Below are 23,184 nucleotides of genomic sequence, written 5' to 3'. Positions count from 1 at the left end.
TCATTTTGTTAGAGAGACCTGTAGTCACATGGTGTATTAATATCATTCTGTTAGAGAGACCTGTAGTCACATGGTGTATTAATATCATTCTGTTAGATCTGTAGTCACATGGTATGTTAATATCATTCTGTTAGAGAGACCTGTAGTCACATGGTGTATTAATATAAATCTGTTAGAGAGACCTGTAGTCACATGGTATATTAATATCATTCTGTTAGAGAGATCTGTAGTCACATGGTATATTAATATCATTCTGTTAGATCTGTAGTCACATGGTATATTAATATCATTCTGTTAGATCTGTAGTCACATGGTATATTAATATCATTCTGAGAGACCTGTAGTCACATGGTATATTAATATCATTCTGTTAGAGAGATCTGTAGTCACATGGTATATTAATATCATTCTGTTAGAGACCTGTAGTCACATGGTATATTAATATAATTCTGTTAGATCTGTCGTCACATGGTATATTAATATAATTCTGTTAGAGAGATCTGTAGTCACATGGTATATTAATATCATTCTGTTAGAGAGACCTGCAGTCACATGGTATATTAATATCGTTATGTTAGTGAGATCTGTAGTCACATGGTATATTAATATAATTCTGTTAGAGATCTGTAGTCACATGGTATATTAATATCGTTATGTTAGATCTGTAGTCACATGGTATATTAATATCATTCTGTTAGAGATCTGTAGTCACATGGTATATTAATAGCATTCTGTTAGATCTGTAGTCACATGGTATATTAATATCGTTATGTTAGAGAGATCTGTAGTCACATGGTATATTAATATAATTCTGTTAGAGATCTGTAGTCACATGGTATATTAATATCATTCTGTTAGATCTGTATTCACATGGTATATTAATATCATTCTGTTAGAGAGATCTGTAGTCACATGGTATATTAATATCATTCTGTTAGAGAGACCTGTAGTCACATGGTATATTACTATCATTCTGTTAGATCTGTAGTCACATGGTATATTAATATCATTCTGTTAGAGAGACCTGTAGTCACATGGTATATTAATATCATTCTGTTAGAGGGATCTGTAGTCACATGGTATATTAATATCATTCTGTTAGAGAGACCTGTAGTCACATGGTGTATTAATATCATTCTGTTAGATCTGTAGTCACATGGTATATTAATATCATTCTGTTAGAGAGATCTGTAGTCACATGGTATATGAATATCATTCTGTTAGAGAGATCTGTAGTCACATGGTGTATTAATATCATTCTGTTAGAGAGACCTGTAGTCACATGGTGTATTAATATCATTATGTTAGATCTGTAGTCACATGGTATATTAATATCATTCTGTTAGAGAGACCTGTAGTCACATGGTATATTAATATCGTTCTGTTAGAGAGACCTGTAGTCACATGGTATATTAATATCGTTCCGAGAGACCTGTAGTCACATGGTATATTAATATCATTCTGTTAGAGAGATCTGTAGTCACATGGTATATTAATATCATTCTGTTAGAGAGATCTGTAGTCACATGGTAAATTAATATCATTCTGTTAGAGAGACCTGTAGTCACATGGTATATTAATATCGTTCCGAGAGACCTGTAGTCACATGGTATATTAATATCGTTATGTTAGAGAGACCTGTAGTCACATGGTATATTACTATCATTCTGTTAGATCTGTAGTCACATGGTATATTAATATCATTCTGTTAGAGAGATCTGTAGTCACATGGTGTATTAATATCATTCTGTTAGAGAGACCTGTAGTCACATGGTGTATTAATATCATTCTGTTAGATCTGTAGTCACATGGTATATTAATATCATTCTGTTAGAGAGACCTGTAGTCACATGGTATATTAATATCGTTCTCTTAGAGAGACCTGTAGTCACATGGTATATTAATATCATTCTGTTAGAGAGACCTGTAGTTACATGGTGTATTAATATCATTCTGTTAGATCTGTAGTCACATGGTATGTTAATATCATTCTGTTAGAGAGATCTGTAGTCACATGGTATATTAATATCATTCTGTTAGATCTGTAGTCACATGGTGTATTAATATAATTCTGTTAGATCTGTAGTCACATGGTATATTAATATCATTCTGTTAGAGAGATCTGTAGTCACATGGTATATTAATATAATTATGTTAGAGAGACCTGTAGTCACATGGTATATTAATATCATTCTGTTAGAGAGATCTGTAGTCACATGGTATATTAATATCATTCTGTTAGAGAGATCTGTAGTCACATGGTATATTAATATCATTCTGTTAGAGAGATCTGTAGTCACATGGTATATTAATATCATTCTGTTAGAGAGACCTGTAGTCACATGGTATATTAATATCGTTATGTTAGTGAGATCTGTAGTCACATGGTATATTAATATAATTCTGTTAGATCTGTAGTCACATGGTATATTAATATCATTCTGTTAGAGAGATCTGTAGTCACATGGTATATTAATATCATTCTGTTAGAGAGACCTATAGTCACATGGTATATTAATATAATTCTGTTAGATCTGTAGTCACATGGTGTATTAATATCATTCTGTTAGAGAGATCTGTAGTCACATGGTAAATTAATATCATTCTGTTAGATCTGTAGTCACATGGTATATTAATATCGTTCAGAGAGACCTGTAGTCACATGGTATATTAATATCGTTCCGAGAGACCTGTAGTCACATGGTATATTAATATCATTATGTTAGAGAGATCTGTAGTCACATGGTGTATTAGTATCATTCTCTTAGAGAGATCTGTAGTCACATGGTATATTAATATCATTCTGTTAGAGAGATCTGTAGTCACATGGTATATTAATATCATTCTGTTAGAGAGATCTGTAGTCACATGGTATATTAATATCGTTCCGAGAGACCTGTAGTCACATGGTATATTAATATCATTCTGTTATAGAGACCTGTAGTCACATTGTATATTAATATCGTTCCGAGAGACCTGTAGTCACATGGTATATTAATATCATTCTGTTAGAGAGATCTGTAGTCACATGGTGTTTTAATATCATTCTGTTAGAGAGATCTGTAGTCACATGGTATATTAATATCATTCTGTTAGAGATCTGTAGTCACATGGTATATTAATATCATTATGTTAGATCTGTAGTCACATGGTATATTAATATCATTCTGTTAGAGAGACCTGCAGTCACATGGTATATTAATATCATTCTGTTAGAGAGATCTATAGTCACATTGTGTATTAATATCATTCTGTTAGAGAGACCTGTAGTCACATGGTATATTAATATCATTCTGTTAGAGAGACCTGTAGTCACATGGTATATTAATATCATTCTGTTAGAGAGACCTGTAGTCACATGGTATATTAATATCATTCTGTTAGAGAGACCTGTAGTCACATGGTATATTAATATCGTTCTGTTAGAGAGACCTGTAGTCACATGGTATATTAATAACGTTCCGAGAGACCTGTAGTCACATGGTATATTAATATCATTCTGTTAGAGAGATCTGTAGTCACATGGTAAATTAATATCATTCTGTTAGAGAGACCTGTAGTCACATGGTATATGAATATCATTCTGTTAGAGAGACCTGTAGTCACATGGTATATTAATATCGTTCCGAGAGACCTGTAGTCACATGGTATATTAATATCGTTATGTTAGAGAGACCTGTAGTCACATGGTATATTACTATCATTCTGTTAGATCTGTAGTCACATGGTATATTAATATCATTTTGTTAGAGAGATCTGTAGTCACATGGTGTATTAATATCATTCTGTTAGAGAGACCTGTAGTCACATGGTGTATTAATATCATTCTGTTAGATCTGTAGTCACATGGTATATTAATATCATTCTGTTAGAGAGACCTGTAGTCACATGGTGTATTAATATAAATCTGTTAGAGAGACCTGTAGTCACATGGTATATTAATATCATTCTGTTAGAGAGATCTGTAGTCACATGGTATATTAATATCATTCTGTTAGATCTGTAGTCACATGGTATATTAATATCATTCTGTTAGATCTGTAGTCACATGGTATATTAATATCATTCTGAGAGACCTGTAGTGACATGGTATATTAATATCATTCTGTTAGAGAGATCTGTAGTCACATGGTATATTAATATCATTCTGTTAGAGAGACCTGCAGTCACATGGTATATTAATATCGTTATGTTAGTGAGATCTGTAGTTACATTGTATATTAATATAATTCTGTTAGAGATCTGTAGTCACATGGTATATTAATATCGTTATGTTAGATCTGTAGTCACATGGTATATTAATATCATTCTGTTAGAGATCTGTAGTCACATGGTATATTAATAGCATTCTGTTAGATCTGTAGTCACATGGTATATTAATATCGTTATGTTAGAGAGATCTGTAGTCACATGGTATATTAATATAATTCTGTTAGAGATCTGTAGTCACATGGTATATTAATATCATTCTGTTAGATCTGTATTCACATGGTATATTAATATCATTCTGTTAGAGAGATCTGTAGTCACATGGTATATTAATATCATTCTGTTAGAGAGACCTGTAGTCACATGGTATATTACTATCATTCTGTTAGATCTGTAGTCACATGGTATATTAATATCATTCTGTTAGAGAGACCTGTAGTCACATGGTATATTAATATCATTCTGTTAGAGGGATCTGTAGTCACATGGTATATTAATATCATTCTGTTAGAGAGACCTGTAGTCACATGGTGTATTAATATCATTCTGTTAGATCTGTAGTCACATGGTATATTAATATCATTCTGTTAGAGAGATCTGTAGTCACATGGTATATGAATATCATTCTGTTAGAGAGATCTGTAGTCACATGGTGTATTAATATCATTCTGTTAGAGAGACCTGTAGTCACATGGTGTATTAATATTATTATGTTAGATCTGTAGTCACATGGTATATTAATATCATTCTGTTAGAGAGACCTGTAGTCACATGGTATATTAATATCGTTCTGTTAGAGAGACCTGTAGTCACATGGTATATTAATATCGTTCCGAGAGACCTGTAGTCACATGGTATATTAATATCATTCTGTTAGAGAGATCTGTAGTCACATGGTAAATTAATATCATTCTGTTAGAGAGACCTGTAGTCACATGGTATATTAATATCGTTCCGAGAGACCTGTAGTCACATGGTATATTAATATCGTTATGTTAGAGAGACCTGTAGTCACATGGTATATTACTATCATTCTGTTAGATCTGTAGTCACATGGTATATTAATATCATTCTGTTAGAGAGATCTGTAGTCACATGGTGTATTAATATCATTCTGTTAGAGAGACCTGTAGTCACATGGTGTATTAATATCATTCTGTTAGATCTGTAGTCACATGGTATATTAATATCATTCTGTTAGAGAGACCTGTAGTCACATGGTGTATTAATATAATTCTGTTAGATCTGTAGTCACATGGTGTATTAATATCATTCTGTTAGAGAGATCTGTAGTCACATGGTATATTAATATCAATCTGTTAGAGAGATCTGTAGTCACATGGTATATTAATATCAATCTGTTAGAGAGACCTGTAGTCACATGGTATATTAATATCATTCTGTTAGAGAGATCTGTAGTCACATGGTATATTAATATCATTCTGTTAGATCTGTAGTCACATGGTATATTAATATCATTCTGTTAGAGAGATCTGTAGTCACATGGTATATTAATATCATTCTGTTAGAGAGATCTGTAGTCACATGGTATATTAATATCATTCTGTTAGAGACCTGTAGTCACATGGTATATTAATATCATTCTGTTAGAGAGATCTGTAGTCACATGGTATATTAATATCATTCTGTTAGAGAGACCTGCAGTCACATGGTATATTAATATCGTTATGTTAGTGAGATCTGTAGTCACATGGTATATTAATATAATTCTGTTAGAGATCTGTAGTCACATGGTATATTAATAGCATTCTGTTAGATCTGTAGTCACATGGTATATTAATATCGTTATGTTAGAGAGATCTGTAGTCACATGGTATATTAATATAATTCTGTTAGAGATCTGTAGTCACATGGTATATTAATATAATTCTGTTAGAGATCTGTAGTCACATGGTATATTAATATCATTCTGTTAGATCTGTATTCACATGGTATATTAATATCATTCTGTTAGAGAGATCTGTAGTCACATGGTATATTAATATCATTCTGTTAGAGAGACCTGTAGTCACATGGTGTATTAATATAATTCTGTTAGATCTGTAGTCACATGGTATATTAATATCATTCTGTTAGAGAGATCTGTAGTCACATGGTGTATTAATATCATTCTGTTAGAGAGACATTTAGTCACATGGTGTATTAATATCATTCTGTTAGATCTGTAGTCACATGGTATATTAATATCATTCTGTTAGAGAGATCTGTAGTCACATGGTATATTAATATCAATCTGTTAGAGAGACCTGTAGTCACATGGTATATTAATATCATTCTGTTAGAGAGATCTGTAGTCACATGGTATATTAATATCATTCTGTTAGATCTGTAGTCACATGGTATATTAATATCATTCTGTAAGAGAGACCTGTAGTCACATGGTATATTAATATTGTTCTCTTAGAGAGACCTGTAGTCACATGGTATATTAATATCATTCTGTTAGAGAGACCTGTAGTCACATGGTATATTAATATCATTCTGTTAGATCTGTAGTCACATGGTATATTAATATCATTCTGTTAGAGAGACCTGTAGTCACATGGTATATTAATATCATTCTGTTAGAGAGATCTGTAGTCACATGGTGTATTAATATCATTCTTTTAGAGAGATATGTAGTCACATGGTAAATTAATATAATTATGTTAGAAAGATCTGTAGTCACATCGTAAATTAATATCATTCTGTTAGAGAGACCTGTAGTCACATGGTATATTAATATCATTCTGTTAGAGAGACCTGTAGTCACATGGTGTATTAATATCATTCTGTTAGAGAGATATGTAGTCACATGGTGTATTAATATCATTCTGTTAGAGAGATCTGTAGTAACATGGTATATTAATATCATTCTGTTAGATCTGTAGTCACATGGTATATTAATATCATTCTGTTAGATCTGTAGTCACATGGTGTATTAATATCATTCTGTTAGAGAGACCTGTAGTCACATGGTGTATTAATATAATTCTGTTACATCTGTAGTCACATGGTATATTAATATCATTCTGTTAGAGAGATCTGTAGTCACATGGTATATTAATATCATTCTGTTAGATCTGTAGTCACATGGTGTATTAATATAATTCTGCTAGATCTGTAGTCACATGGTGTATTAATATCATTCTGTTAGAGAGATCTGTAGTCACATGGTATATTAATATCATTCTGTTAGAGAGACCTGTAGTCACATGGTATATTAATATCGTTCCGAGAGACCTGTAGTCACATGGTATATTAATATCATTCTGTTAGAGAGACCTGTAGTCACATGGTATATTAATATCGTTCCGAGAGACCTGTAGTCACATGGTATATTAATATCATTATGTTAGAGAGATCTGTAGTCACATGGTGTATTAATATCATTCTCTTAGAGAGATCTGTAGTCACATGGTATATTAATATCATTTTGTTAGAGAGACCTGTAGTCACATGGTATATTAATATCGTTCCGAGAGACCTGTAGTCACATGGTATATTAATATCATTATGTTAGAGAGACCTTTAGTCACATGGTATATTAATATCATTCTGTTAGAGAGATCTGTAGTCACATGGTATATTAATATCATTCTGTTAGAGAGACCTGTAGTCACATGGTATATTAATATCGTTCCGAGAGACCTGTAGTCACATGGTATATTAATATCATTCTGTTAGAGAGACCTGTAGTCACATGGTATATTAATATCGTTCCGAGAGACCTGTAGTCACATGGTATATTAATATCATTATGTTAGAGAGGCCTTTAGTCACATGGTATATTAATATCATTCTGTTAGAGAGATCTGTAGTCACATGGTATATTAATATCATTCTGTTAGAGGGATCTGTAGTCACATGGTATATTAATATCATTCTGTTAGATCTGTAGTCACATGGTATATTAATATCATTCTGTTAGATCTGTAGTGACATGGTGTATTAATATCATTCTGTTAGAGAGATCTGTAGTCACATGGTATATTAATATCATTCTGTTAGAGAGACCTATAGTCACATGGTGTATTAATATCATTCTGTTAGAGAGATCTGTAGTCACATGTTATATTAATATCGTTCCGAGAGACCTGTAGTCACATGGTATATTAATATCGTTCCGAGAGACCTGTAGTCACATGGTATATTAATATCATTCTGTTAGATCTGTAGTCACATGGTATATTAATATCATTCTGTTAGAGAGACCTGTAGTCACATGGTATATTAATATCATTCTGTTAGATCTGTAGTCACATGGTATATTAATATCATTCTGTTAGAGAGATCTGTAGTCACATGGTGTATTAATATCATTCTGTTAGATCTGTAGTCACATGGTATATTAATATCATTCTGTTAGAGAGACCTGTAGTCACATGGTATATTAATATCATTCTGTTAGAGAGACCTGTAGTCACATGGTATATTAATATCATTCTGTTAGAGAGACCTGTAGTCACATGGTATATTAATATCATTCTGTTAGAGAGACCTGTAGTCACATGGTATATTAATATCATTCTGTTAGAGAGACCTGTAGTCACATGGTATATTAATATCATTCTGTTAGAGAGACCTGTAGTCACATGGTATATTAATATCATTCTGTTAGAGATCTGTAGTCACATGGTATATTAATATCATTCTGTTAGAGAGATCTGTAGTCACATGGTATATTAATATAGTTCCGAGAGACCTATAGTCACATGGTATATTAATATCATTCTGTTAGAGAGATCTGTAGTCACATGGTATATTAATATCATTCTGTTAGAGAGACCTGTAGTCACATGGTATATTAATATCATTCTGTTAGAGAGACCTGTAGTCACATGGTATATTAATATCATTCTGTTAGAGAGATCTGTAGTCACATGGTAAATTAATATCATTCTGTTAGAGACCTGTAGTCACATGGTATATTAATATCATTCTGTTAGAGAGATCTGTAGTCACATGGTATATTAATATCATTCTGTTAGAGAGATCTGTAGTCACATGGTATATTAATATCATTCTGTTAGAGAGATCTGTAGTCACATGGTATATTAATATCATTCTGTTAGAGAGACCTGTAGTCACATGGTATATTAATATCGTTCCGAGAGACCTGTAGTCACATGGTATATTAATATCATTCTGTTGGAGAGACCTGTAGTCACATGGTATATTAATATCGTTCCAAGAGACCTGTAGTCACATGGTATATTAATATCATTATGTTAGAGAGATCTGTAGTCACATGGTGTATTAATATCATTCTCTTAGAGAGATCTGTAGTCACATGGTATATTAATATCATTTTGTTAGAGAGACCTGTAGTCACATGGTATATTAATATCGTTCCGAGAGACCTGTAGTCACATGGTATATTAATATCATTATGTTAGAGAGACCTTTAGTCACATGGTATATTAATATCATTCTGTTAGAGAGATCTGTAGTCACATGGTATATTAATATCATTCTGTTAGAGGGATCTGTAGTCACATGGTATATTAATATCATTCTGTTAGATCTGTAGTCACATGGTATATTAATATCATTCTGTTAGAGGGATCTGTAGTCACATGGTGTATTAATATAATTCTGTTAGAGAGATCTGTAGTCACATGGTATATTAATATCATTCTGTTAGAGAGACCTATAGTCACATGGTGTATTAATATCATTCTGTTAGAGAGATCTGTAGTCACATGTTATATTAATATCGTTCCGAGAGACCTGTAGTCACATGGTATATTAATATCGTTCCGAGAGACCTGTAGTCACATGGTATATTAATATCATTCTGTTAGATCTGTAGTCACATGGTATATTAATATCATTCTGTTAGAGAGATCTGTAGTCACATGGTGTATTAATATCATTCAGTTAGAGAGACCTGTAGTCACATGGTATATTAATATCATTCTGTTAGAGAGACCTGTAGTCACATGGTATATTAATATCGTTCCGAGAGACCTGTAGTCACATGGTATATTAATATCATTCTGTTAGAGAGACCTGTAGTCACATGGTATATTAATATAATTCTGTTAGATCTGTAGTCACATGGTATATTAATATCATTCTGTTAGAGAGATCTGTAGTCACATGGTGTATTAATATCATTCTGTTAGATCTGTAGTCACATGGTATATTAATATCATTCTGTTAGAGAGACCTGTAGTCACATGGTATATTAATATCATTCTGTTAGAGAGACCTGTAGTCACCTGGTATATTAATATCATTCTGTTAGAGAGATCTGTAGTCACATGGTAAATTAAGATCATTCTGTTAGAGAGACCTGTAGTCACATGGTATATTAATATCATTCTGTTAGAGAGACCTGTAGTCACATGGTATATTAATATCATTCTGTTAGAGAGACCTGTAGTCACATGGTATATTAATATCGTTCCGAGAGACCTGTAGTCACATGGTATATTAATATCATTCTGTTAGAGAGACCTGTAGTCACATGGTATATTAATATCATTCTGTTAGATCTGTAGTCACATGGTATATTAATATCATTCTGAGAGACCTGTAGTCACATGGTATATTAATATAATTCTGTTAGAGAGATCTGTAGTCACATGGTGTATTAATATCATTCTGTTAGAGAGATCTGTAGTCACATGGTATATTAATATCATTCTGTTAGAGAGATCTGTAGTCACATGGTGTATTAATATCATTCTGTTAGATCTGTAGTCACATGGTATATTAATATCATTCTGTTAGATCTGTAGTCACATGGTATATTAATATCATTCTGTTAGAGAGATCTGTAGTCACATGGTATATTAATATCATTCTGTTAGAGAGACCTGTAGTCACATGGTATATTAATATCATTCTGTTAGAGAGATCTGTAGTCACATGGTGTATTAATATCATTCTGTTAGAGAGATCTGTAGTCACATGGTATATTAATATCAATCTGTTAGATCTGTAGTCACATGGTATATTAATATCATTCTGTTAGAGAGACCTGTAGTCACATGGTGTATTAATATCATTCTGTTAGAGAGACCTGTAGTCACATGGTATATTAATATCATTCTGTTAGAGAGACCTGTAGTCACATGGTATATTAATATCATTCTGTTAGATCTGTAGTCACATGGTATATTAATATCATTCTGTTAGATCTGTAGTCACATGGTATATTAATATCATTCTGTTAGATCTGTAGTCACATGGTATATTAATATCATTCTGTTAGATCTGTAGTCACATGGTATATTAATATCATTCTGAGAGACCTGTAGTCACACACACACACACACACACAACACACACCCTAAAACACCACAGTTTGTGATTTCCTCATTCAGTAAGTGTTTTCCATAACTTCCTCAGTGTGGTGTGATAACATTACTTGTTGTGAGAGTCTCCTTATCCCCGGCTGAGCTGAGATGGAAGTGTGTCAGAGTAAGTTCTGAACTATTCTTGACTTTCTTATCTCCTAATATTAAACAATACTAAAGATTGAGAAATCACTAAATATCCTGTTGTAGAGCCTTGCTCAGGCCAAACTCCAACCTCACCAGTCAGTTCCACTGGGGGAGAACCCAGAGGAGTATCAGCAAAGGATCATGGGCGATAGAGTCCAGAGCCAACTGACTTCCTACAAAGAGGAGCTGGTCAGAGCTGCACAGAGTACTCCTGTGTTTCAGAGACCTACAGTGGGTGAGTGACTCAGCATAAAGCAACATACTACATTCCATATTGGCCCCTATATATCTGATATGATTTAGCTCTTTAACGGTTTGGTTAGTATTTAGTCAGGGTAATCTGATCCTAGTACAGCCATTAGGACCTGTATTATAGCTGTACTGTAGTTCCACCTTACTTTTTAACGGTTTGGTTAGTATTTAGTCAGGGTAATCTGATCCTAAGACAGCCATTAGGACCTGTATTATAGCTGTACTGTAGTTCCACCTTACTCTTTTAAAGGATACAGTATGTGGACATTTCCACACCTTGATTGCCCCTATCCATTTCTGCCAGGCCCCTTTCATAGGTCAAAAACACAAAACGGACCTATTCTGATGTATATAGATGGAAGGACTTTGGTGATGGATCATGTTTCTTGATGCAACTATCAAACTATAATTATTAATAATTTGGGAATGAATAAAAGCCCAATAAAAAGAGATAAGAAACAGAGAATATATAGATCATTTTTTCAAGAGAGATGAAACCCTCATATTCATCACCAGTGCTAACCTACTTCTGTTAAGTCAGTCCTGATATGGGTCTGAACCTGTTAGTCATGACGGGATTAAAAGAGACATTCATCCTGCTATATCTTTCCCTGATATCATCTGACCAAGTATTCAGATATTGTGTGACAGGACTTATGGCCAGGCCAATGATAAGACTATCCTACCCTGTAAAACCATAAAAACAACAGCAACAACAACAACAACATGACCAGTGTTTAAGTTGTAAATCGGAAGGTGCCAGGACAGAAAAATGACCTGAGAGGCTCTGAGGTACCGGAACAGATATATTTTTTCTTTATAATAAAGCATTGCATCCACATCATAGCATTTGCGTAGTGGCATAGAGCATTAGAGTAGTGGCATAGAGCATTAGAGTAGAGGCGTAGAGCAGTAGAGTAGAGGCGTAGAGCAGTAGAGTAGAGGCGTAGAGCAGTAGAGTAGAGGCGTAGAGCAGTAGAGTAGAGGCGTAGAGCATTAGAGTAGAGGCGTAGAGCATTAGAGTAGAGGCATAGAGCATTAGAGTAGAGGCATAGAGCATTAGAGTAGAGGCGTAGAGCATTAGAGTAGAGGCGTAGAGCATTAGAGTAGAGGCGTAGAGCATTAGAGTAGAGGCGTAGAGCAGTAGAGTAGAGGCATAGAGCAGTAGAGTAGAGGCATAAAGCAGTAGAGTAGAGGCATAGAGCAGTAGAGTAGAGGCATAGAGCAGTAGAGTAGAGACACTTACAGAAGTTGCTCTCATGGTGTTTTATTTTTACTTGGGTCAGGGAAGAATTGCCTTTTATAAACACCTTTCATGCAATTCTACCTCATTTTATATGACTGGAGACTAGCAGAATATTTAAAAATCTGCACAAATGATCTAAATGACAGGCTACTTTGACACTGACAAACTGAGGTCAATAAAGTAAACTAAGTAAAGTAATCCATCAATAGTCTAGATCTCGGTGTGACATACTGTACAATATGAAGATGTAATGATAGTCCTACAAAACAGTGGAGGCTGCTGAGGGGAGGACGGTTTATAATAATGGCTGGAACGGAGCAAATGGAATGGCAACAAACACTTGGAAACCATGTGTTTGATACCATTCCACTGATTCCGCTCCAGCCATTAACACAAGCCCGTCCTCCCCAATTTAAGGTGCCACCAACCTCCTGAGCTAGAAAAGCTTTCCACTTTCACTGACTCACCCAATGATGCACAGCTCACTCATTGGCGATGGCCAATACTCTCTTGCCAAAAGCCTCGCTCTTTTGTATTACTTTGTAAAACAATGTTTGCTCATTAGGCCTACTTGGAAGTTTATACAATATTTTGTTAGCCTACAGTCAGATTAGAGTCTTCTATTTAAAGCAGGAGACATTTGCTTTCCAACCTGTGTTTTCCTGCGATTGTAGCCTATTTGAAATATTGGGAAAGTTTTGTTCTGGCTGCATGCTGTTCACTGACAGATTTGCCGTGCGTTCCTGGGTTAGGTCTATATGCCTTATGATTGGGCTACACAAACACAATCCACAGCTAGGCAATTTTTAAAAGAAGCTATTGTTCCTCTGTGGCTAAATTATAGACCTACTCCTGGTGTAGTATTCAGAATAATAAAACAAATTGTGAACAGACAGCAGTAAAACGTCGGCAAAAGTATTTCAATTAAACAGGGGTGCTCCTCCAGCACCCTTCCCGCGGCTATGATTCTATAAGTAAATATATGATGAAGTGCAACCGTTAAATATGAGAGTTGCATGTCTATTAGCGCAGAGCACCGCAGCAACGGCCACGCGTTGGTCTCAAAAACATAGTCTATAATATTGAGCAAACCATAAAACCGGGCCGGCCCAATGAATGAATTCTAAGAATATCAGGTGGGGGCTGAAAATCTACGTTTTACAATCACGATTTTTTTAGGGGGCAGGAGAATTAGGTAATGAGGAGACTCAAATGAACTCGAATCGCTTTTATTATAATTGTTACATTGCAAACGGTGTTTTTCTTCATAAGCACTGCACATGAGTACATCAACCAAATATACATGATTAAATAAGCATTTATGTACCCAAAAAATAGTGAGATTTGTAGTGACCTGATATTAGCCTATAGGTGATGGGTTGACAGTCGCTGGACCTCGAACCCAGGTCCAGCGACTGTCAACCCATCACCTATAGGCTAATATCAGGTCACTACAAATCTCAACAATGTTGTTATTGTTGTTGTCTTAATATCTAACAGAATCAGTAAATTCTGCATGAATTATATTTCACCAGAAATGACGTGAAAGCAAATGGCATAAGAGTGGAAATCCCCACTACTCCCAGATAAAGAGCAGCCAGACTCATTTCCTATAAACTATCAGCGAGTAATTCATGCTTCGCTGAACTGAACCAAGAAGCCTACATCGATTTGCACACGATTGGCCAACAGTTTCGATAAATCACACCAAATGCAGGTACGTGGTTGTTTCATAATGATTGCTAATAACATTTTCTATTGAATAACATTTACATTATTTACGTCGAAGAAACTGTCAGATCCTGAAATTTAACTTCCGTATCTTTATTTTGTACGCTAAAAATGAGTCTAAAAGTTTGCATTGTCAAAGACATGAATACGCGATCATATAAGATAAATATTAAAACGTGTAAGTGTTTCCGGGTGAATTTACTTACCATTTGCCGGTTTTCAAAGTATTTGACAAAGACCGTTCAGTATGAAGCTATTCAAAAACTGATGACTTAATCTAGTCTAACGCGAAATGCGCATGTGCAGACCGTCAACTCAAAGGCACTCCTTTGATATAACGTTTTTTACGAAAATGAAAACGTGTCAGTTTTCACTATCAGAGGTTGGAGTAATACCATGTTCAACTACTTAAGACATTGGCCCCAATCTAGTTTGTGCCTTTAGATTTCGAGAAAGTTAACAACTTCGAAAGAATCTTTCACTTCTGTAATTTACTTCTGAAACCCCAAACCCGGCCTGGTCTGGTGGTGTGTTTCGCAGTCTTTCCCGGAAGTCTAGCGATATTGCACCTCTGGGTTTCGAAGCTCTGTACTTGACTGCCAACAAGAAGCGCGAAGCCGAAAAGTTACATCCGTTTATTTAGAACTACAAACATGAACTACAATTCCCACCAGCTGTATAATGTCTCTTTCGACAGTTTGCCGGTCTAAAACAACTTTATTTTTGCATTTTCTAAATTTACATTAATTCAGAACCCCCCCACCCAATACGAATGTAATTTTATATATATATATATATATATATATATATATATATATACTAATATATATATTTATATTAATATATATATATATATATATATATATATATATACTAATATATATATTATATATATATATATATATATATATATATATATATATTAAATGACTGCATTTTAAATAAATTATGGTCATGCTCCATTGGTCAGACATTACTGACGCATGCCAGATCTTACAATGGCTGGATAGCTATTTTATATATCAGCTAACCACATCATATGTTATAGCAATCTGGTGCCTAACGGCACAGTTGATGATATGCCCCTCAACCATTGGTTGATTAATGCAACCGCTGAGCAGGGGAACACAACCTTTGGGACGCAATATAGAAGTAAAGCGAAAACTAATTTGGCTAAATAACTGAGTTGCGATAGTCTGTTATCTACTTTTTGTGTCAACTCCATATCTTGATTGTAAATGTCTTCATGCTATTTTGATAAGTCTGAGTTAAAGTATTTAACATCAGTGTTTTTTAATATATATTTTTTAATGAAAGTTGGCGCTGCCCCTGCCCAGCAGCCTGGCACTGGACTTGATCGGTAATGACAGCCTGCAGGACTGGGAAGTGATTGGTGGAGGGGGATTTGGACAGATCCACAAGGCCAGGCATATAAAGTGGAGGTTTGATGTGGCCATCAAGTTGTTGCATCATGATGATGGGTAAATATGACCATCCCACAGCCGTGCATAAGACAATACTTGAGAGTATGCATGTTAATTCTGTTTGCTCCGGTGCATTCACAATCTCTAAATAAGGGCCCTGGCCAATATGAAAGGAAAACAAATTGAACTGCATAACATTTTTTTATTTTTTTATATATACTACCGTTCAAAAGTTTGGGGTCACTTAGAAATGTCTTTGTTTTTGAAAGAACAGCACATTTTTTTTGTCCATTAAAAAACATCAAATTGATCAGAAATACAGTGTAGACATTGTTAATGTTGTAAATGACTATTGCAGCTGGAAACGGCAGATTTTTTATGGAATATCTACATAGGCGTACAGAGGCCCATTATCAGCAACCATCACTCCTGTGTTCCTGTAGCACATTGTGTTAGCTAATCCAAGTTTATAATTTTAAAAGGCTAATTGATAATTAGAAAACCCTTTTGCAATTATGTTAGCACAGCTAAAACTGGCCTTCCTTAGACTAGTTGAGTATCTGGAGCATCAGCATTTGTGGGTTCGACTAGTCATTTACAACATTTAAAAGGGAGGAGCGAAAACCCGCAGACACTCAGTCTGCGGGTTTTCGCTCCTCCCTTTTACTTGATTTATGAATTAAGGTCACTGATTAGTAAAGCACTCCCCTCACCTGTTTGTCTAGGTCTTAATTGAAAGGACAAAAACAAAAACCTGCAGACAATAGGCCCTCCATGGAATGAGTTTGACACCCCTGATCTAGTTCATGAGCCAGGGGGGTCGGACCAGCTCACTTCGGGTGACGATGTCTCAGAGATTTTTGTTGAAGGTCTATTTCCCTAAAGTTTGAAAATGTATGATAGCAGTGTAGCAATGGGAGCTTTCTCTGTGTTATCACTCTTTCATCCATCCATCCCATCCATTTTTCCCATCGGGATTTTACCCTATGACAAACAATGCCAGTATAACAAGAAGTTATTGATCACGTATTCCCTCATCATTGGAAAGCTAAGATTCACAGCTATCCGTCAGACACATTTTCAGAATGTTCAGGTCAACAGAAATGTTACCTTTGACCTCTAGGGTACACATCAGAATTACCTCTATAAATTGCTTTAAAAAGAAAACCCTCATACAAGTAGTTCTAAAAGATCATGAAATTACCTTTCAACTTATATGTAATATAACCAAGTTTGAAAATACCAGCTACAACTATTAAAACATTGCAGAAATTGTACCATTGACAATCCACGAAGAGGGGAAGCTATGTTTTTGTATTGTAACTTTGGTGATAGAGGCACCAAATTTCACACACACAGCTAGAACAGGGTTTAAAAAAGATTTGTAGATACAGGGCTGAAGGGTCAGTCTAGAATATGTGGAAGGGGTGAATCTACACTCTTAGAAATAAGGGTACGGTTAGGGTACAGTATTTTTCCCTGGAGTACAAAAAGATATCAGGGACTCTGTTTTACGTAATCATGGCTCTCTCCGGATATACCGTCCCCATCCATTCAGTCAGTGGGGTTCTCCTTCCATCACACGGACAGGAAGAAAGAACCCTCTGGGAAAAAGAAAAGGAGGTGTTTGTTTCATGATTAAGTCACCGTGGTAACATACAAGAAGTCAAGTCCTTTTATTCTCTTGATCTAGAATACCTCACCATCGTCACTGCTGTGTAACCCCCCCCCCCTAATGTGGTGCCTCTATCAACAAAGTGTACAATCCATAAACATAGCTGTTACGGGCCTCCTAAGAGAGGTAGGAGCAAAAGTCAGGAGCAGGAGAGCAAGGATTCCAGAAGAACAAACATTTATTAGAATGTCCCAAACACGACGACAACAGGTGGGAAACACACCCAACAAAGTTGCCACACACAGGGAAATAAACGATACACACGGAGGAGAAACCTCTACTCCTGAATAAACTACAACGGTAAAACACGACCGTGAGAAAACAAACCCTGTGGCGCAAACACGCACCCCTACCGTAGCAACAACAGCAATAATAATCCCACACAAAGAATAGCAGGAAGCGGGGGTTAATAAACCCACCGAAATTAACTAATAGGACACAGGTGTAAAACAAAACAGACACAAACGAAATGGAAAAATGGATCGGTGGCAGCTAGTAGGCCGGCGACGACGACCGCCGAGCACCGCCCGAACAGGGAGAGGAGCCACCTTCGGTGGAAGTCGTGACAGTACCCCCCCCCCCGAGGCGCGGCTCCCGCAGCGCGCCAACGCCGGCCTCGAGGACGACCCAGAGGACGAGGCGCAGGGCGATCTGGATGGAGGCGGTGAAACTCACTCAGCAGAGATGGGTCCAAGATGTCCTCCACCGGCACCCAGCATCTCTCCTCCGGACCCCTCCCAATCCACGAGTTACTGCAGGCCCCCCACCCGACGTCTGGAATCTAGTATGGATCGCACTGCATACGCCGGGGACCCCTCGACGTCCAGGGGGGGCAGAGGGACCTCCCGCACCTCAGCTTCTTGAAGCGGACCAGCTACCACCGGCCTGAGGAGAGACACATGAAACGAGGAGTTAATACGGTAATAAGGGGGAGCTGTAACCTATAACACACCTCGTTTATTCTCCTCAGGACTTTAAATGGCCCCACAAACCGTGGACCCAGCTTCCGGCAGGGCAGGCGGAGGGGCAGGTTTCGGGTCGAGAGCCAGACCCGGTCCCCTGGTGTGAACACCGGGGCCTCACTGCGGTGGCGGTCAGCGCTTGCCTTCTGCCGCCCTTCGGCCCGTTTCAGGTGCCCGTGGACGGTTTTCCAGGTCTCCCTCAAGTGCTTCACCCAGTCCTCCACCACCGGAGCCTCGGTCTGGCTCTGATGCCACGGTACCAGGACCGGTTGATACCCCAACACGCACTGAAAGGGCGAAAGGTTAGTTGAGGAGTGGCGGAGTGAGTTCTGGGCCATCTCTGCCCATGGAACGTACCTCGCCCACTCCCCTGGCCGGTCCTGGCAATACGACCACAGAAACCTACCCACATCCTGGTTTACTCTCTCCACCTGCCCATTACTCCCGGGGTGAAAACCTGAGGTCAGGCTGCACGAGACCCCCAGACGCTCCATAAACGCCTTCCAAACCCGGGACGTGAACTGGGGACCCCGATCAGAAACTATGTCCTCAGGCACCCCGTAGTGCCGGAAGACGTGTGTAAACAGGGCCTCCGCAGTCTGTAGGGCCGTAGGGAGACCGGGCAAAGGGAGGAGACGACAGGACTTAGAAAACCGATCCACAACAACCAAGATCGTGGTGTTGCCCTGGGACGGAGGAAGATCGGTCAGGAAGTCCACTGACAGGTGTGACAAAGGCTGCTGTGGAACGGGAAGGGGTTGTAACTTCCCTCTAGGAAGGTGCCTAGGAGCCTTGCACTGAACGCACACCGAACAGGAGGAGACATAAACCCTCACGTCCTTAGCTAAAGTGGCCCACCAGTACTTCCCCCTAAGGCATCGCACCATCCTATCGATTCCCGGATGACCAGAGGAGGGTAACGTGTGAGCCCACCGAATCAACCTGTCGCAAACACCAAGCGGAACGTACCTCCGTCCAGCTGGACACTGAGGTGGAGTAGGCTCTGACCGAGATGCCCGCTCGATGTCCGCGTCCACCTCCCACACCACAGGAGCCACCAGACACGAGGCCGGAAGTATAGGGGTGGGATCGATGAACCGCTCCTCTGTATCTTACAGACGGGACAGTGCGTCTGCCTTGGCGTTCTGGGAACCTGGTCTATACGAGATCGTAAATCTGAATCGGGTAAAAAACATCGCCCACCTTGCCTGGCGAGGGTTCAGTCTCCTCGCCGCCCGGATGTACTCCAGATTACGGTGGTCAGTCCAGATGAGGAAAGGGTGTTGAGCCCCCTCAAGCCAATGCCTCCACACCTTTTACGACAGCTAGCAACTCCCGGTCCCCCACGTCATAGTTACACTCCACCAAGCTGAGCTTCCTCGAAAAGAAAGCTCAGGAGCTCTGTGAGAGTACGGCTCCAATCCCAGCCTCGGATGCGTCCACCTCCACCACGAATGCCAAAGAGGGATCCGGATGAGCCAACACGGGAGCCTGGGTAAACAGAGTCTGCAAGCGCCAAAACGCTCTGTCCGCCTCGGCTGACCACCGTAGACACACCGGTCCCGCCTTCAGCAGTGAGGTAATGGGAGCAGCCACCTGCCCAAAACCCCAGATAAACCTTCGGTAGTAATTGGCAAACCCTAAAAACCACTGCACCTCCTTTACCGTGGTACACACGAGGGGGCGTGGGGGCGTGGTAGCCTAGTGGTTAGAGCATTGAGCCATTAACCGAAAGGTTGCTAGATTGAATCCTCGAGCTGACAAGGTAAAAATCTGTCGTTCTGCCCCTAAATATGACAGTTAACCCACTGTTCCTAGGCCGTCATTGTAAATAAGAATTTGTTCTTAACTGACTTGCCCAGTTAAAAAAAAATATTTACCACGGCTAAGGGCTGTTCTTAGGCACAATGCAGCGCCATATACCACAAACCCCTGAGGTGCCTTATTGCTATTATAAACTGGTTACCAATGTAATTAGTAGTAAAAACATTTTTTTTGTCATACCCATGGAATACGGTCTGCTATACCACGGCTGTCAGCCAATCAGTATTCACGGCTCCAACCACCCAGTTTATAATAAAGAAGGATTCTGGAAAATATGCTGTCTGTTTCTATGACTGTGTCATGACTCTCCTGTGACGATCTGAAGGATCAGGTTACAGTGGATCCGCTCTACAGCATGCTCTCTCTCGTAGAGGGGGAGAGCGGGAAGTCGGCTGTTTTATGGTCGGTCATAAAATACGCTGCCCCTATGCTCTGTAGTGTTCAAGTTTGGAATGTAAACTGGAATACAGAGAGGCACTTGGACATCAAAAGTTTGATTAATTAAACAATATTTCTACTTTTGAGAATGTGGGAATGGACCGTGGACACTAAGGGACAGTCATGACGAGTGTGTTTTATTTGGTGATCTCATGAAGGACAGGAAACACACATTACTGTATCTCTGTTTGTGGACACTTTTCAATTATCAGGTTTACATCTACATTTTGTGAAACGTATGTGATTAAACATGAACCTATTTTTGAAAAGATGTAATGTGATGTTAACCTTCTAAATGAGAAAATATGGGTTTTCATATAAAGTTAACCAAATCAGTGGCCACGCCAACGTGAGCATAGACATTACGTCGGCGTCATGGACCATTTTCTCAGAAGTGTATAAAACCCACTCCTGACGAAATTTACATTGGACCAGACAGCGTGCAGCAGTGGCAACACAGCTGACAAATGGTTTAAGACTTCAAGACCAGAAAATATGGAACTGATGCTACATGTTTAAATGGTTAAGAACTACAACTCTATAGGCCCAGGAGACCAGACAGCGTGTAGTGTTGGCTACACGGCTGGAAATGGTTCAACTCTGAGACTAGCGATGACTACAGAATAAGAGCAAATGCTAGATGTAGTCTGCAGCTGGAAATTACGTAAGTCTAGTACGAGAATACCGACAACCGTGGAAGCATCTGTTTTATGCAACGACCATCTGTACACCTGACGTATTCATTACAACCTACACTATCCAGAGCCACTGAGGAAGCTACAAACACAGAAAAAACATTGTGACTTCTGGGGAAGTTAACCAGAGAGTGATGAACTGACTCTCCAGCAGACGGACCGGATTCCAACAGAGAAGACAACAACGACATATGGGCGTAAATATATACATTGCAATTTTTCTCGAATGAGCAGCCGTTCATGTGCAAACCATTAGCATTTCAATTAATTAATTATCAACTGTGTGTAGTGAATCCATTTAGTCTTTCCCGCTCTTTTATCTGTCCCCACCCTTTTCCATTGTCTACCAAGCTGTCATACCGGCTTAGCCCACAAGGGACTTATCAATGCATTGTGTTAGTAACCAATATCTACTGTTTGTTATGTATTTCTGTGCTTATTTAGTTAGTTAGTAAATAAATAATTAAGCCAATTTGTATATCGCTGGGTCATCATTTATGCTAGGGTTCGTGCAGACATCCAAGGGTTTGCGACATTCAATAATGAGAACTGATGAGGTAATAATAATACATTAATACAAGACTGTACTCGATAAGATATGAAAATATCTGAAGAGTCGATTCGGGAAATAGAGACTCTATAAAAATTTCCCGTTGTGCCCCGACTTCCTAGTTAATTCAAGTTTGCATGATTAGTTTAATCACATAATAATAATTACACAGAGAATTTATTTGATAAAAAAGCAGTCTTCACATTTAATGATAGTCACAGACACGACAACTTTTTTATGGCTCAGCTAATGTTAAAAAGTACCCTAACCCTCCTTTGAGCTTCAGTCACCAGCACCATCTCCCACCTAAACGAATGTTTTTCTGTTCATTAGTGTCCACTGTCCACCAATGTTATTAAAGAATGGTTCCCACCTTCTGGTTGATTTCCTGGTTTCATGGCTACTTGTGCTTGTCTCATCCTGTTTGTTTGCCAACATCAGACTTGTTTTGTTTGTATTTACATGTGAGATGTAATTCACTCTCTACTTGCTGATGTAAAAACAAATAAAATCATCCTTCATTCTAATGAGTTTTCCCCTCTGGTATTTTATTGAGACTCAGAGAACTACAGATGTACTAGCGATTCAGGACAGTTATACCCTTTTATACAATGGCTGGGTCTAATCCTGAATGCTGATTGGTTAAAACCGCATTCTAGTTCGTGTCTATTCCACAAGTAACCAGCTCTGAATACTGTCTGTGATTTAAGGAATGATGATG

General features: G+C 37.8%; 2 long non-coding RNA genes across 2 annotated transcripts in view; one reads left to right on the top strand and one right to left on the bottom strand.

Moving 5' to 3' along the window:
• The window catches only part of LOC106594610 (uncharacterized), a 35,080-nt gene extending 19,728 nt beyond the window's left edge, over positions 1-15,352 (bottom strand). Inside the window, exon 1 of the long non-coding RNA XR_006757882.1 lies at positions 15,102-15,352. This is a non-coding gene — a long non-coding RNA (uncharacterized lncRNA). The remainder of the gene's footprint in view (positions 1-15,101) is intronic.
• LOC123725417 (uncharacterized) lies at positions 14,601-16,625 on the top strand. Its single transcript, XR_006757883.1, has 2 exons — positions 14,601-14,881; positions 16,213-16,625. It is a non-coding gene; the product is annotated as an uncharacterized lncRNA (long non-coding RNA).
• The last annotated feature ends 6,559 nt before the right edge of the window (positions 16,626-23,184 follow it).

The sequence above is a fragment of the Salmo salar genome, chromosome ssa12 (assembly GCF_905237065.1).
Source record: "Salmo salar chromosome ssa12, Ssal_v3.1, whole genome shotgun sequence".
NCBI classification, from domain to species: domain Eukaryota; kingdom Metazoa; phylum Chordata; class Actinopteri; order Salmoniformes; family Salmonidae; genus Salmo; species Salmo salar.
Note: the sequence above shows the minus strand (reverse complement) of the source record. Positions and strands in the feature narration are given on the sequence as shown.